This window comes from Delphinus delphis, chromosome 17 (assembly GCF_949987515.2).
Source record: "Delphinus delphis chromosome 17, mDelDel1.2, whole genome shotgun sequence".
NCBI classification, from domain to species: Eukaryota; Metazoa; Chordata; class Mammalia; order Artiodactyla; family Delphinidae; genus Delphinus; species Delphinus delphis.
This window is the reverse complement of record NC_082699.1, coordinates 8276660-8290930: the sequence shown is the minus strand read 5'-3', so window position 1 is coordinate 8290930 and position 14271 is coordinate 8276660. Positions and strand designations below refer to the sequence as shown.

General features: G+C 44.6%; 3 long non-coding RNA genes across 3 annotated transcripts in view; 1 reads left to right on the top strand and 2 right to left on the bottom strand.

The window, feature by feature from the left end:
- Positions 1–14271, bottom strand: part of LOC132413028 (uncharacterized) — a 53730-nt gene that overhangs the window by 8423 nt on the left and 31036 nt on the right. The gene's annotated exons all lie outside the window — the stretch shown is intronic.
- LOC132413031 (uncharacterized) lies at positions 563–2221 on the top strand. Its single transcript, XR_009516581.1, has 3 exons — positions 563–733; positions 1911–1946; positions 2186–2221. It is a non-coding gene; the product is annotated as an uncharacterized lncRNA (long non-coding RNA).
- On the bottom strand, positions 1565–13135 carry LOC132413032 (uncharacterized). The gene is made up of 3 exons (XR_009516582.1): positions 13017–13135; positions 2106–2209; positions 1565–1989 (listed from the first exon to the last, which is right to left on the bottom strand). It is a non-coding gene; the product is annotated as an uncharacterized lncRNA (long non-coding RNA).

The window sequence follows — 14271 nt, the reverse complement described above, 5'->3', positions numbered from 1 at the left end:
TGCCGCCCCAGTTTAGCCGGGCGAGGGGGCAGGGGAGAGGTGCCAGTCACGCTGACAGCACAAGGAGGAGGAGAAAGCAGAAAAGGGGGCTCGATCGTGTGCTCTGGGCAGAGACCACATTCGTGTGAAGGGAGGGATCAGGTGGGCGTAGAGTTACTGCAGAGCTGCACCTCGGCCACCCCGCCAAGGCGACGATACCGCAGCCCCTCCTGTAAGCCTGGTGCTGCAGCTGGGGAGCTGGGGCCAGAGCACCCCCGCATGCAGCGATGCAGCGCCGTGCCGACGGCTGCAGCCCGGGCTGCCTGCGGCACCGGCACCGGCCTGCTCACATCTGCTGTTCACCGTCAACACCCGTGCAGCTGCGCACGGTGCCGAGTGCTCTCTGGAGCCCCGTGAGTGTGTGTTCACAAAGGCTAAGCTAGAAGACGAATGCACAGGCGATGCTTCCTGAGGCAGGCTATTGGAATCTCTCTCCTCGGGATGGCTATGACCACATGCTGCCTGCACTGTCTCACTCTTCTGTTACCACATCTCTGGTTTTGCCCTCAGCACCTCGGCTGCCGTTTCTGTCAAGTTTAACCCAACCCCACCCAGGACTGCACGTGATAACTGCCTTCCACCAATGTTCCCATCAAGGAAGACACCACGATAACGATTCCTTCCTATAGAGAATTATCTTTGCACTTCAGGGTTACCCGATCTGCTGTGTTTTGGGGACTTCCAGTATGCCAAGGTCAGGAACCCCTCTGACGTTGTGACGTATACAGTATATACCAGCCGCTGTGCTGTAGTGCTATGATTGATTGCCATAAAATAGTCCCTCTGTGGGTGACGCTACCTCTCATGTGCGCGGTTTCGCCCAAATGGAAAACCTGCCTAGGAAAGACAGTTTGACTTTCCAGGTAGTTAAGCAATAGTTAAATTGGTATTGTATTTCATTCTTAAAATTGAAAATGAAGTTTTCATTTTCAGTGCACTCCGAAGTTATTCACTAATGATATGCTGCAGTTTTTAAGCAGAGATGATATATTAAATCACTTTATGAATGATTTTTTTAAACACAGACGTTGACTAAAATGCTGTACAGTAAGTCCCCTACATACGAACCTTCAAGTTGTGAACTTTCAAAGATGCGACCGTGCATTCCCTCACCATCAGGCCTGAGTGAAATTAAACCTCGCCCTCCGTCTGCTATTGCTGATGACCCTTCAGCTCTACCGTCTCCCGCCTCCTCTCCCTCCCCCAGTCAGTAACTCTTCTTGCCTGTTCACTCGATGCCAGCCCCTGTGTGCCAGCTGTTGTACTGTACTACTGTACTTTTCAAGGTACTACACTGTAAGATTAAGAAATGTTTATTTTTTGTTTTTATGTATTATTTATGTGAAAAGTATTATAAACCTATTACAGTACAGTACTATATAGCCAATTGTGTTAGTTGGCTACCTAGGCTAACTTTGTTGGACTTACGAACGAATTGGACAAACCCACTCTCGGAACCGAACTCACACGTATGTAGGGGACTTACTGTAAATAGTCTGGCTGTAGAATTCTTGACTACGCCTGGCTTAGGAATCTTTAATATGCAATTTTTCAGACATTGGAAGTTTTTAAATGTTTTGTACCTGCTGCGCCCCAGAGTTAGGGACTCTGCATTGCTCTCCTACTCTAGGTTTACACTAGAGCTTTGGCATGTGTCAAACGAAACCAAAGTTCGGCATTGCTTTTCTTCAAAACATTCTATTGTGCAGAATAAACTCTTACGGGAACAAGAATGTTAATTATGTAATAATTTCACTAGACAAGCAAAGAGCAATTCTAATCTAAGTAATGTCTCCTTATACCTCCCTTTTATGACATAAACACAGTGGCGATTTTGAATGCACTTACCAAGGATGTTCTCTATGGTTTAGGTGAAAGCCATTCAGCTGCTCCAGGCAAGGACAGCAGTAAGTAACAGCTGTGTCTGTGCTGGCGTCGCGGGTATAATGCCTGGGTCACAGGGGTGAGAACTGATTCTGCTGGGCTTGTGCTTCATGGGATGCTTCTGTCTCTTGGTGCCCACCCCTTCCCCGGGCCACCTTTGTTAAGTATGATTTGGCTCAAACCTGATTCAAAGTGGTCCTCCTGGTGTGTACGCACTTGTTCAATAATATGAGACAACATTTTCTTCTCCTCTCCTTGCCAGGTGCATGACACTGCTTTGGACTTTCTAGGATGTAGGAGAAAAGAAATCTTTTAAAATATAAAATAATCAATTCTTTGGAAAACTGAGTTGGGCTGTGTTCTTGCTGAATGTTCTTATGTTGACTACTCAAATACCAAGATTTTTTTTCTTTGCATTTGGTTAATTAAAAATCTGCAAATTCACTTCTCTTTTCCTAGCTTTACTGAGGTAAAATTGACATGTAAAATTATAAGATAGTTAAAGTGTACCGATTCGATAATTAGATATACGTGTATATTGTGAAAGGATTCCCCCATTAATTAACACACCCATCACCTCACATATTTACCCCCCCTTTTTTATTTTTGGTGAGAACATCTAAGTTCTACTCTCTTAGCAAATTTCATTCACACAGTACAGTGTTATCAACTGTGGTCACCACATTATATGCTATGTCCTCAGACTTTATTCATCTTATAACGGAAAGATTTTTACTCTTTACAGACCTCTCGCTATTTTCCCCAACCTCAGCCCCTGGCATCCACTTTTCAAAGCTCTGCTTCTATAAGTTTGACTATTTTTTTTTCTTTTAGATTCCACAAATAAGTGATGCCACTCCATCGTTCTCTGTCTGGCTTATTTCACTTAGCATAATGCCCTCCAGTTCCACCATGTTGCTGCAAATGATAGGATTTCCTTCCCTTTTAAAGGCTGAATATTATTCCATTGTCTATATATATATATATATATATATATATATACATTTTCTTGATCCATTCATCCATCGGTTGACAGACATTTGGTTGTTTCCCTACCTCGGCTATTTAATGCTGCAATGAAAATGGGGGTATAGCTATCTCTTCAAGATAATGGTTTCATTTCCTTTAGATACCCAGAAGTGGACTTGCTGGATCATACGGTAGTTCTATGTTTAATTTTTTGAGGCACCTCCATATTGTTTTCCATATTGGCTGCACCAGTTTACATTCCCACCAACAGTGTAGGAAGGGTCCCTTTCCTCCACATCTTCACCAGCAAGTCTACTTCTTTTTTAAAAAAATTATTGGAATAGAGTTGATTTACAATGTCGTGTTAGATTCAGGTGTACGGCAAAGTGAATCAGTTATACATATACATACGTCCACTCTTTTTTAGATTCTTTCCCATATAGGTCATTCCAGAGTACTGAGTAGAGTTCTCTGTGCTATAAGTAGGTACTTATTAGTTATCTATTTCTTGTTCATTGTTAAATTCACTGTAAATGAAGGCTTTTACAATTAAAATGAGATTTGTTTCCATCTAAAGAAAGAGGCAAGAGTGCCTGCAAAACTGAAACATGGCCCGTGCGAGCAGAGCAGAGTGACAGGACTGGCTGGCTCGCCCAGAAATTCTGCCCCTTGCTTTTCTTCATGCCCTTATTTCCTCCCATCTGGTCTTTTCTCCTGTCCTTGGCTTTCTCGGTAAAAGTCATCATCATCCTCATCACCACCATCACCATCACCACTGACAACCATAAATAACATATTTAATAAAATAGCAATGAATAGCGAGTCTCCTCCAGAAGAGAAACAGAACACGTGAACACATAGTAATTCAGGTTAGTATGAGCCAGTAAGTGGCACACAAGCATAATCTATTTTCTAAATTCCAGTCTCCCAGCCCTTTAAGTTGCTGAAAAATACTCAGTAAGCACTCTTGGAACACGGGTACAAATCTTACGGGGTTTGTAGCCTGCGACCTGCACTGGTGGGTACAAAATCCACTCGCTTCAACTTTGTGAGCAGACAGGAGCGTTTCCAAAGTTAATTCAATTAGAGGACAGAAAATTGAAAGCATCCAAAACGATTTCCCTAACCTCTTCAAGTATGCTTGAGTAATATGTAATTTAAGCACTTCTCGTCGTGAGTTAAAACATATTTAACACTTATAAAATCTTAAAAGTCAAGATTTAAAATGTGTGGCTTTGCTGAACATACATCAAATTTATAGGCATTGAAGGCCTGCCTGCCATCAATTAATGGTGGCAAAACAGCTAAAGATGTTTTATCAGTATGTTTGCTAAAAGGAAAAATCTGTCTACTCAATTAGCACAGACACAGAAAATGAAAGTGATGTTGCTAATGCCTTTGTTGGAGTTATCCCTACAATCTGGGTTTTGTTTAAATCAAATAGTACGCTGTAATCAATTTTAGCCCATTTTAAAATGCATGTGTTATGATCAATCAAAACCATTTTTTTTTTTTTTTTTTTTTTTTGTGGTACGCGGGCCTCTCACTGTTGCAGCCTCTCCCGTTGCGGAGCACAGGCTCCAGACACGCAGGCTCAGCGGCCATGGCTCACAGGCCCAGCCGCTCCGTGGCATGTGAGATCTTCCCGGACCAGGACATGAACCCACGTCCCCTGCATCAGCAGGCGGACTCTCAACCACTGCGCCACCAGGGAAGCCCTCAAAACCATTTTTAGTGCTATTTCAGGAAAGAAAATAATTCTGAACATCAGAGAAATTTTTTTATTGGCACCAGAAGCATCACCTCGAACGCACACGATGTAGGACCTAAAGCTCTTATAAAATTATATTTCCTGGGTGTGCCATGGTGGCCTAGTGGTTAGGATTCCCGGCTTTCACTGCCGGGGCCCGGGTTCAATCCCTGGTTGGGGAACTGAGCTCCTGCAAGTTGCATGGCCAAGAAAAAAAAACCTTATATTTCCAATTAGGAAATCAATAACCATAACACATAAGTAGTTAAGTTGATCTTGGTCTGAAACTTGCCTTCTTCAATTCACTTAGAAGCCCTGTATGTCATGAGAGGGCTCTAGTGACTTATTTTGTCAAAATGACCTGAAATCATCTCCTTCACTAACACCACCTCACAGATTTAATAAGCAAAATGCATAAAAACCACAATCAGTGACAATGGTCAGAACAGAGTTAACTTGTGCTAGTAATTTACTATTTGATTCCTATATAGAGTAGGTCAGTTTTAAAAATAATATTTTAAAATAGTGTATGATTCCACTGACATGAGGTACTAGACAAATTCATAGAGACAGAAAGTAGAATGGTGGTTAGCAGGGGCTGGGGGCAGGGTAAATGGCGAGGTTTTGTTTTACGAGTATAGTTTCAGTTCAGGGTGATCGACAGTTCTGGAGATGGATGGTGGTGATAGTTGTATAACAATGTGAATGTATTTAACACCATAGAGCTGTACGCTCAAAAATGGTTAAAACTGTAAATGTTGTTATGTATGTTTTACCACAATAAAAAATAAAACTAAAAAATTCACATTTTAGCTACCTTATTCTCAAAGCAATAATAAGTAACTGGTGTGAAAGGAAGTTGAATGATGTATTCCTTAAGTGAAAGACGGTACTTAGATTTCCAAAGTATATATCTCCCTTCTATTCAGCAGGGTCTATTTTCTTATAGCAAGGTCAACTTTCAGAGTTTTTTAAAAATTATGAACACTTCAGTGGCAAATCTTTCTGTTATTTTTGACAGATAGTATACAAGGTGCTTCCTTAGAGATTTATTTGACCTCTACTCCTGCTCTGTTGTCTTACTTGAAAAGATGCCCCTGAAACCAAACATCATACCATTCCACGCCTAAGAGAAGACAGGTGGAGATCTACCTGTAGAATGTAAATGATTGTAAGGAGAAGCTTATAAAGGAGCTAGAATAGCACTGATCAAGACCTGAAATTATATTGTACCTCTGTTTGTTATTTTCTATCGCCTTCACTGCTCCACACACACAAACAAGAATTTGACTTCTGTACGTACTGAGGTTTTGTCTGTAAAGCTCCCTACTACACCCTAAGCACCTTGTGTGGTTCCTGGAACATATTAACTGATTGATAACCATTTGCTTAAAGAATGAATAAATGGAGAAAATTGATGAGAAGCCTGGGAATTTGAAGGTACCAGAATCCTGTCAAAAGATCACATTTCTAGTAATTTTTTGGCACACTGTTAATTTAGTTGCGCAATCTCAGGCACATCCCCCAACTCTCTGGGAACCTATATCCTTGTTTATGGAAGGAAATCCAAGTTTCTTCCAGCTGCACTATTCTGTGATCTCATCCTGTCTTCCCTAAGGCCCTAGAAAGGGAAGCATCGTATCATAGAAGTTGAATTCCCAGAATGGTACAACTCCTCCCTAAAAGAAAAAAAAAAAAAATCTACAAAAATTCGTGGCAAATATTTATTAGATAATGTAAATGTCAAGACAAAAGTACTAAAAATGGTAAATGATCACTTTACCATGGTCAGGCCAAGGCCCTAAATCAGAAATGAACTTGGCCTGTTAAAGAAACAGGAAAAAGGTCGATGTGAGTTGAATAAAGTTTGGGGGGGCGGTGGGATGGAGGTCAGACAGGAGGAAAGCAGGGGCCTGATCCTACACGTGGAGGAGTCTGGTTTTATTCTAACACGGGTGTGAAGTCATTTAAGCAGAAAGGAGCACGCTAGACCCTGTCCATCTTTATCTCATCTCTGCTTTTCAGTGTTGGCTGGTCTAGTTTTCCCCTGCTAAAACTGTGTTGCTTCCTAGGGAAAAGCCCTGTCACTGGCCAGAGGGCCTTGGCTCTGTAACTCGATGGCTAGTGATGTAGGCATGTCACTTAACCCCTGCAAGTCTCAGTGCCTTCACTTTCTAGACAAGGAGATAATAAGGGTATCCGTTTTGCAGGATTGATTTGCATGTGAAATTAAATCTTCCATGAAAGCTTGGATAAGGAGTGACACAGAGGAGGTACTTTCACAATTAGCTTTAGTATCATAAAAGCTGTATCTTAAAACAGCCGTCCCCAACCTTTTTGGCACCAAGGACCGGTTTCGTGGAAGACATTTTTTTCACGGATGGGGGTGGGGTGGGGGGAGATGGCCTAGGTGGTAATGCAGGCGATGGGGAGCAATGGGGAGCAATGGGGAGCGGCAGCTGAAGCTTCATTCACTCGCCAGCCGCTCACCTCCTGCTGTGAGACCTGGTTCCTAACAGGCTGTGGATCTGGGTTTTGGGACCCCTGTCTTTTTTTTTTTTTTTTTTTTTAGGGACCCCTGTCTTAAAAGACTGAAAAATACATGTATTAGAACGTAACTGATCTCTGGATAAGGCCTCTTTTTCTAAACACACTAACAATAAAGGAAATATATGCAAATTCCACAGGTGATTTTAACAAAATTTAGAAATACTTTAGGGCTGATATATCCAGTTGTCTACATTTTACGCTCTACAATCCCAGGGAACAACGAGCAACAGTACATCTTTATTAAATGATCACATTAAAATAAAATCTAAAATAAGCTGGGTTTAAAAATGAAACAAATATAGTAGCCAATACCATACTATTTAAAAAGTTCTAGGGAACTCCCTGGCGATACAGTGGTTAGGGCTTGGCGATTTCACTGAGGGGCCCTGGTTCAGTCCCTGGTTGGGCAGCTAACATCCCACAGGCCTCTCGGTGCACCCAAATTTAAAAAAAAAAGAAGAGTTCTTGAAATAAAAAGGATAAATTTTCCAGCTGTCAAAATGGCAAAGGTAAAATGCTGAAGAAATTGCAGTGAGATGGAGACCCTGTCAGTGTCTGGCAGTGTGAAGTGTGAATTGGCTTGCTCCTTCCAAAAAGAAATTTGGCCGAACGTATTAAGACCACTAAAATATGGGTATCCTTAAACATGAGACTTCTGTCCTTAAACATGTCCCTTCTAAGAACATCGGAGTTTACCGTACAGAATCATACTTATCCACAAGACTGATGTATAAAAATACAAATCAGGGTGAAAAATTAGAAACTGCTTCAACAGCCACAACAGCAGATTGAGTCAATAAATCATGCTATCTTCATTTGCAATAATATTCTTTAAAAATACCTAATCGGGCTTCCCTGGTGGCGCAGTGGTTGGGAGTCCGCCTGCTGATGCAGGGGACACGGGTTCGAGCCCCGGTCTGGGAAGATCCCACATGCCGCGGAGCAACTGGGCCCATGAGCCACAACTACTGAGCCTGCGCGTCTGGAGCCCGTGCTCCGCAACAGGAGAGGCCACGATAGTGAGAGGCCCGCACACGGCGATGAAGAGGGGCCCCCGCTCGCTGCAACTAGAGAAAGCCCTCGCACAGAAACGAACACCCAACGCAGACAAAATAAATAAATAAATAAATAGCGTTCCCTTTAAAAAAAACCTAATTGCGTGAGAAATTACACACAATTTAATATTAAGTAAAACAAAGATTTTTTTTTAAACTATGTGCCGCGCGACTCCAGTTGAGAGGCTGAGTGTCAGGAAGCACACAGGAGCACATGATGGTGGGCCACCGAGAAACAGAGAAAACCCACCTACCCAGAGAACTGGCTGGAACACATCTGCGGGGAGAACCAAAGCAGAGCCTTTCTGGGTTACCCCCAGCTCGAGTCTGCTGCTGGGGCCCGGCAACAGCTGTCACCTTTGCTCTAGGAGCCAAGCTATAGCCTCTTAATGAAGCATCTCTTTGTGGGGAAAAGAGAAGGAAGGAAAGAAAGAAGAAAAAGAGAGGAAAGGAGGGACACAAATGTTCACGGTAGGGCCTTTCTGAGCGTTAGAATTACAGGAAACTGTTGATTCCCTTTTTTTATACCCACGGCACAGTCTCGGATGATCTCATAGCTTCTTCATTACACCCACTCAGATCTCTAGGACCCCCTGCTCGGTCAGGAAGTCGTGTGAGACGGGATAGGAAGAACCCTACAAGTTAGGATCTGTCAGATCAAACCAGTCATTAAAGTGCCTCTTTAACTCATCCAGTCTCTGCCCGAATGACCCAGGTAAACACTCAGCGCTTCGGAGTTCTGTCTGACTCCCAGGACTGCCTGCCATCAGGTCCCATCATCTATCCTGATGCTCCCAGAAGGTCAGCCGCATAGCCTCCGGGCCTCACCTGTCTTTGAGTCCATCTGCCTTTGGAGAGGGGAAGGACCTGGTTCTGCCTTTTGTTTCGAGTCGGGATGTCTCTGAGTGTTGAGCTTCTTAGGTGTGACCGCGGGTCTCGCTCCCCTTCGGGCCCTCCAGCAGCTTCTCAGTTTTCTAAAGGATCCCATCAAACCACCGCCCCCTGGACAGGCTGCTCCACCATGGTCTGTCCGAAGGTTCCCAGAGTTTTGTCAAAGCTGGGAGAGGAGTCACTTTACCTCTCTAGACCTCAGCACCCTCAGCTCTTAAATTACTAATTGAACAAGTTTGAAAAAATGACCCCCGGGTCCATTTTGGTGTCCAGCTCAGTGCCATCAAGATTTTCAGAACAGAGGAGAACTTCCGTCTCCATGGGCCGCCTTGCTCTTCCACGCCCCCTACTGGCATTTCCAAACAACCTCCTAAAAATGGACTGCATCGTTCTGGCCGGGGGCTTGCTGCCTAGGCCAACTCTGACTTTAATCTGATAGAGCCCTCTTAGGTCTGGCACAGAGCCTGGGCTAACTAAAAATATTCCCTTTTGCCTTACTGATCATTTGGCCCATGGATATATTTCTCTTAGGGACTTCATATAAAGGAATGATTACTTGAAGGCAGGATCTGAGAGTTTCTGGGTCCTCTGGCCACATTAATAACATTTACTTATACTGTGTTCCTTAATTAATGGTCCTCCACCCACCAGTGTGGAGAGAACAGTGTCGAGGAGGCAGGTTCCGGCTCCGCTGACCCCTCACAGGCTAAGTGAGGGCTCATCCGTTTGAGCTGATATCCCCCCTCTGCCCCCTGCACAAGCTGTGTGACCCCGGGGAAGTAACTCAGCCTCTCTTGGCCACCATTTCCTCATTTGTAAAATGAGGTCAGTGAACTAGATGATCTCTACCATCCTTTCTGTTTAGAAGCCTGTAATCCTTCTCGTTTTTGTAAGTGAAGCCCAGCTGGATCTAGGCCCTGGGGAGCTATTAAGGAACAGAGCAGGTGCTGAACGCTGAGAGAAGAGATGGGATTTCACGAAAAGAAAAAGCCGTCCGCCAAGGAACAATGCCAGGGCTGCATTTGTGAAATTTTACTCTCGACTCCAGAGGTCTGTGCTTGGTTGGATTTCTGGGTCCCAGAGGGATGTCTGAGCAAGTGGCAGGGGCGGGGGACATCGCGCCCCCGCAGGCCACATCTCAGAAGGAGGTCCTCTACCCGCTCTCACTCGGGAATCCCTAATTGCCTGCTGTCGCCATGTCGACTGCCTCCCTGTAAACACTCCTCAGGCAGACTTCGCGGCTCTCTCTCACCCTTTCTCCCTCAGGCTTGAGGACTGTCCCTTCCCCGCTCTCGTGCCCTTGGCCGATTGTTCTCTCCCTGCCCTTGGCCCTGGCGGCACATTGCCTCATGTCAACCCTGCGTCAGCACAGCCGAGATGAACGGAGGGGAGCTTGGCTCAGGTACCGGGACTTATGCCACAGCCAACTCATTCCCGACCGGTTTTGCTTCCTCACCGACCATGGAAAGTGGTCCAGGAGCCTCACAGAAGATCCTGACAGCAATAGCACATCTCAGCAGATCGGACCCCAGCCTCTGATTTCACCGGTCGGAAACCTGACTGCTGGGAGTGCCAGGCCCCGCTGACCGCGTGCCAGAGGGCACATCGCCATGTTGACTGTAAACAAAGAAGGAAAGTCTCCAAAGATCCTGGCCCCAATGGTCTCCATTCCTAGCCACAAGAAGTGGTTGGTACATTCTGTTTCAGCTTCAGGACACAGAATGTGCCAGAGAACAAGGCAGTCCTATATTAACCTTCAAGTCAAATCACCTGATATTTGTGGGTTCCGACATCCTTACAAATGCAGGCTGTCTCTGGACACCGCTGGTGGAGACCAGCCTGGGAAGAGGAATTGTGCGTAGACAAACCAAAAACTCTCCTTTCCCCCCACGCTCCTCCTCTCTACTTTCTACAAAATCTTGCCCTCAAAATTTATAATTGCTTCTTTTCATTGAAAGACATGTTCAGAAGCTTTGAGAAAATAAAATGGTGAGTTTTGCTAAATTTGAATAAAACAAAACAAAAACTACAAAGTGTGTCCACTCAAGTTCCATTTTCTTGAGCTTTAATCATAGTTATTGATAATAACACAGAACTAGGTAAATGCATCTGTGATTTGAAATTCTTGCCTCTTGAGACCATTAAAAAAGAAGGCAGAGGGCATTTCAATGCAGCTCTGCTGGGCTTCTGTTGGGATCCTCTATCTGTGGGTCGTTTCTCTGTTCAGTTTGGGGGCTGCCACAGATCCTCCAGCAACTGGAACATTTTTGTGTTCTGCTCATGTGCTTGGATTTTAACCTTTGAAACCTTTACTCTGCAATCTAAACAGTAATTGCTTACAGGACAGTCGAGTCATTGAGATGCTCTTTCCACAAATTCTTTTAGTGCTTCCCTCTACCCAGCTCCTTAGACTTGCTATTTAAGTGGCTACCAGATCCATCTATGAGCTGCAATTAGATTGGTCATTTTAAAAACAACACTCAGCTTACTCCATTTAGGGTAACAATGATTATTCTGAAGTGACCTAGAATGGCGTGTCCCATGCAGAGAAAACCACCTGCTCCTTAGAGATCTAGGGTGGAAGAGAACCACAGCAGCTATTCTATCGGCTCTGATTTTTTTTTTTAAAGACCTAACTATAAAAACTAGCAAAAATTGCACCATTTATGCTGAAGTCTGTGAGCTCTGAACACCCCCGTTTTCCTGCCGAGACCCACGTCTGCTAAGCTGGTAAAGACTTGGGCAGTATCACAAGCGTTAGAAGTTTACATCCAAGGCCAGAGACCAGGGACTGACCCCTGGCTTGTCCTTGTCCACCCGTGTGATCTGGGGCAAGTTATGTATACTTCTAAGCTTCAGCTTTCTCATCTGAAGAAACTGAGGAGAATCAAAGTATCCAATCACGCAGGGTGGTTGTGAGGATTAAATGAGATGGTGTGTATAAAGTGACAGAAACTCTTAATGTATACGCCCCATCTTGTTCGACTCCCCCTGGCTTAGAGGGACTGGAGATACATTTCTACTTGTCCACAACTTGAGAACAGGGTCATGTGTCTACACGCTGCCTACCCTGAACTCCTAGCCCCAAATCTAGCATATAAAAAGCCCCTGCAAATATAAACAATTATTATTCATCAGAAATGTGTTGAGGATACCACTTCCCACCTGATTCTCATTGATTTCTGTTTGTGAAGGTTATGCCTATGGCCCCGAGGGCTCAGACACTGCCTTGCTATTCTGGGGAAGAGTGAAAGGCTGTTCTCTCCACTGCGGGAGCAGAGGCAGCCTACAGTGAGCAGTTAGTATGGCCTGTCATTGACGCGAAAGAGTTCTTCCTAAAATGCCAGGATCCCCGAACTCCACCCACGCACTCCCATCCTGTGTGGGACTGCCAGGGAGGCACACTCTCCCTCCTGCTGGAGCAGCTGAATGAGAGCAAAGCTCCAATGTGCTTTGGGCCCCCGCCTGCCTGGACTCAGATAAAAGGCATGTCCATGCTCTGTCGATACAGGCGGGCCCAGCAGGGATAATTCACCTCCTCCTTTGGAGTAATTATCTACAGTTACTTATGCACAGACCTAGGGACCCCGAGCCACGCTGACACTCCAGCAGCAAGGGCAGGACAAAGGATGACAGGGCTCGTCAGACCAGGCCCTGTCCCTCCAGCCAACCAGGGACAGGATCCAGCCACCCTGCTTCCCCACTCCCTGGCTGAGAGAGACTTCTGCACTAGGGTCAATAATTCCCTGGTGCCGGGGGCCTGAGGTGAGATCCTGGACTAAGAAGCAAGCCATCAGCTCTGCTATCCATCCAACCGCTACCCCTTTCCTCTCCCCTTCCTGAGTTGGGTACGCAGGGAAGAAAAGAGTATCACTTACCCCCAGTGCAAGACTCACACTTCCAACCATTTCCTCGCTCTCTCTTTGGGGGAATCTTCTCAAAAAGAAAGGGAGAGAAAGTCTCCAAGAAAACCCTACCAAGCACTGGGTGTGCAGAGAGAAGGGGCTGGCATCTCGTTCTGCCAGTGGATGTCAGCCATGCGTAGCCCTGGGCAACAGACTGCTCCACTGGCCACGGCCACGCAAAGACCGGAGTGAGGGCGGGGCCAGGGTGGAGGGGGGATGGGCGTGTTTTACCCAGGTTGAATGGACCCCGTGGATGAAGCAGGTCCTTTCCCCAGCCAAGGGGACAGGCTGCCAGGAGAGGAGACCCCGGCTATGAGAGATTGGGGGTCCTCAGCCGGGACAGGCAGCGCTGGTGGCAGGCTTGGAAGAGGTCTGGTTCTGGGAGAAGGGAAAGGGATCAGCATTAAGCCAGAACTGAGTCTGAAGTTTTAAACTAGACGATACCAACCTAGATTTTTAAATAACCGAAAGTTGTAAAAAGCTATGGGTTCTTCCTGAGACTTCATGAAGAAATGAGAAATGGTTGATGGAGAACGGCCGACAGAAACGATGGGGAGAAAAATAAGAAAATAAGTCCTTTCCATGTCTGTCCTCCACAAAATCTCATACATGTAAATGACAGATATCTAGCAGTCCTGAATACCTCACAATGCAAACGGATTCATAATATGTAGACACTCCGTAAATTCTCATTTAGCCTTTTGAAGTATAAAATGACAAACTCCAGCATAATTTGTCTGGTAGATACACTAATATCTCCTACTTCCTAATTTTTTCACTTAGCAGAAAGAGAGAAACATGTCCATAATTCCCTCTTTAGTGATTTCCTTATAAAGGTTCAAACCTTTACATGTTCAAATGACTGCTAAGTTGTTTGATTAATTAATATTAGTTGATTAATAAGCAATGGTTTATTAATCAAAGATATTAAACAATTACTATCTTCTTCAGACATGCTAGAAAATAACCAACGTATTTTACCCTCTGTTAAAGCTTTATGGGGTTATATAATTTTTATATATTATTTTACTTTCCAAAGATTCTAGGAAGCCAAGACTAAAAATGAAAAGAATCCGCAAAATTAAGCGAAGAGCTAAAGACATGATCAAATGTGGTTTATTTTAATGCAACCTCTCAATAAATAATATAATTCATGCTGTTATGCTTTGCTCAAGAGGCCCTACTTATCATAGGGGGAGATGTGAAAATATGGCCAGGTAGTTGCCAT